General features: G+C 37.3%; 1 non-coding gene and 10 pseudogenes across 1 annotated transcript; all 11 read left to right on the plus strand.

The window, feature by feature from the left end:
- Positions 1 to 53, plus strand: part of LOC148484088 (5S ribosomal RNA) — a 119-nt pseudogene extending 66 nt beyond the window's left edge.
- A 116-nt stretch (positions 54 to 169) lies between these two features.
- Positions 170 to 288, plus strand: LOC148484089 (5S ribosomal RNA; annotated as a pseudogene).
- Positions 289 to 404: 116 nt separating this feature from the next.
- LOC148484090 (5S ribosomal RNA) lies at positions 405 to 523 on the plus strand. Its single transcript, XR_015870802.1, has one exon. It is a non-coding gene; the product is annotated as a 5S ribosomal RNA (ribosomal RNA).
- A 116-nt stretch (positions 524 to 639) lies between these two features.
- On the plus strand, positions 640 to 758 carry LOC148484091 (5S ribosomal RNA; annotated as a pseudogene).
- A 115-nt stretch (positions 759 to 873) lies between these two features.
- On the plus strand, positions 874 to 992 carry LOC148484092 (5S ribosomal RNA; annotated as a pseudogene).
- A 116-nt stretch (positions 993 to 1108) lies between these two features.
- On the plus strand, positions 1109 to 1227 carry LOC148484093 (5S ribosomal RNA; annotated as a pseudogene).
- A 116-nt stretch (positions 1228 to 1343) lies between these two features.
- LOC148484094 (5S ribosomal RNA) lies at positions 1344 to 1463 on the plus strand (annotated as a pseudogene).
- Positions 1464 to 1579: 116 nt separating this feature from the next.
- Positions 1580 to 1698, plus strand: LOC148484095 (5S ribosomal RNA; annotated as a pseudogene).
- Positions 1699 to 1812: 114 nt separating this feature from the next.
- LOC148484096 (5S ribosomal RNA) lies at positions 1813 to 1931 on the plus strand (annotated as a pseudogene).
- Positions 1932 to 2046: 115 nt separating this feature from the next.
- LOC148484097 (5S ribosomal RNA) lies at positions 2047 to 2165 on the plus strand (annotated as a pseudogene).
- A 116-nt stretch (positions 2166 to 2281) lies between these two features.
- Positions 2282 to 2400, plus strand: LOC148484098 (5S ribosomal RNA; annotated as a pseudogene).
- Positions 2401 to 2500: the final 100 nt, after the last annotated feature.

Below are 2500 nucleotides of genomic sequence, written 5' to 3' on the forward strand. Positions count from 1 at the left end.
CCTGGTTAGTACTTGGACGGGAGACCACCTGGGAATACCAGGTGTTGTAGGTAATTTTATATAGCCATAACATTCTTTTCTATTACATTTTACATTACATTTTTTCAACTTATCAATGAATTTACTTTAGTTAAGAAGTAAAAGAGGTCTTAAGTTAATGTTTTTGAGCGCCTATAGCCAAACCACACTGGACATGCCCAATCTCGTCTGATCTTCGAAGTTATGCAGTGTTGGGCGTGGTTAGTACTTGAATGGGAGACCACCTGGGAATACCAGGTGCTGTAGGTAATTTTATACTGCTATAACATTCTTTTCTATTAAATTTTACATTTAATTTTTTCAACTTATCAATGAATTTACTTGAGTTAAGAAGTAAAAGAGGACTAAAGTTAATGTTTTTGATCACCTATAGCCAAACCACACTGGACATGCCCAATCTCGTCTGATCTTGGAAGCTATGCAGTGTTGGGCCTGGTTAGTACTTGGATGGGAGACCACCTGGGAATACCAGGTGCTGTAGGTAGTTTTATACTGCCATAACATTCTTTTCTATTACATTTTACATTAAATTTTTTCAACTTATCAATGAATTTCCTTGAGTTAAGAAGTAATAGAGGTCTAAAGTTAATGCTTTTGAGCACCTACAGCCAATCCACACAGGACATGCCCAATCTCGTCTGATCTTGGTAGCTATGCATTGTTGGGCCTGGTCAGTACTTGGATGGGAGACCTCCTGGGACAACCAGGTGCAGTAGGTAATTTTATACTGCCATAACAGTCTTTTCTATTACATTTTACATTTAAATTTTCAACTTATCAATGAATTTACTTGAGTTAAGAAGTAATAGAGGTCTAAAGTTAATGCTTTTGAGCACCTACAGCCAAACCACACTGGACATGCCCAATCTCATCTGATCTTGGAAGCTATGCAGTGTTGGGCCTGGTTTGTACTTGGATGGGAGACCACCTTGGAATACCAGGTGCTGTATGTAATTTTAGACAGCCAATACATTCTTTTCTATTACATTTTACATTACATTGTTTCAACTTATCAATGAATTTACTTGATTTAAGAAGTAAAAGAGGTCTAAAGTTAATGTTTTTGAGCACTTACAGCCAAACCACACTAGACATGCCCAATCTCGTCTGATCTTGGAAGCTATGCAGTGTTGGGCCTGGTTAGTACTTGGATGGGAGACCACCTGGGGATACCAGGTGCTGTAGGTAATTTTATACTGCCATAACATTCTTTTCTATTACATTATACATTTAATTTTTTCAACTTATCAATGAATTTACTTGAGTTAAGAAGTAATAGAGGTCTAAAGTTAATGCTTTTGAGCACCTACAGTCAAACCACACTGGACATGCCCAATCTCGTCTGATTCTTGGGAGCTATGCAGTGTTGGGCCTGGTTAGTACTTGGATGGGAGACCACCTGGGAATACCAGGTGCAGTAGTTAATTTTATACTGCCATAACATTCTTTTCTATTACATTTTACATTAAATTTTTTCAACTTATCAATGAATTTCCTTGAGTTAAGAAGTAATAGAGGTCTAAAGTTAATGCTTTTGAGCACCTACAGCCAATCCACACTGGACATGCCCAATCTCGTCTGATCTTGGAAGCTATGCAGTGTTGGGCCTGGTTAGTACTTGGATGGGAGACCACCTAGGAATCCCAGGTGCTGTAGGTAATTTTATACTGCCATAACAGTCTTTTCTATTATATTTTACATTTAATTTTTTCTACTTATCAATGAATTTACTTGTTAAGAAGTAATAGAGGTCTAAAGTTAACGCTTTTGAGCACCACCAGCCAAACCACACTGGACATGCCCAATCTCGTCTGATCTTGGAAGCTATGCAGTGTTGGGCCTGGTTAGTACTTGGATGGGAGACCACCTGGGAATACCAGGTGCTGTAGGTAATTTTATATAGCCATAACATTCTTTCTATTACATTTTACATTACATTTTTTCAACTTATCAATGAATTTACTTTAGTTAAGAAGTAAAAGAGGTCTTAAGTTAATGTTTTTGAGCGCCTATAGCCAAACCACACTGGATATGCCCAATCTCGTCTGATCTTCGAAGTTATGCAGTGTTGGGCGTGGTTAGTACTTGAATGGGAGACCACCTGGGAATACCAGGTGCTGTAGGTAATTTTATACTGCTATAACATTCTTTTCTATTAAATTTTACATTTAATTTTTTCAACTTATCAATGAATTTCCTTGAGTTAAGAAGTAATAGAGGTCTAAATTTAATGCTTTTGAGCACCTACAGCCAAACCACACTGGACATGCCCAATCTCATCTGATCTTGGAAGCTATGCAGTTTTGGGACTCTTTTGTACTTGGTTGGGAGACCACCTGGGAATACCAGGTGCTGTAGGTAATTTTACACAGCCAAAACATTCTTTTCTATTACATTTTACATTTAATTTTTTCAACTTATCAATGAATTTACTTGAGTTAAGAAGTAAAAGAGGACTAAA

This window comes from Taudactylus pleione, unplaced genomic scaffold (genome assembly GCF_031769625.1).
Source record: "Taudactylus pleione unplaced genomic scaffold, aTauple2 ptg000550l, whole genome shotgun sequence".
Lineage (NCBI taxonomy): Eukaryota > Metazoa > Chordata > Amphibia > Anura > Myobatrachidae > Taudactylus > Taudactylus pleione.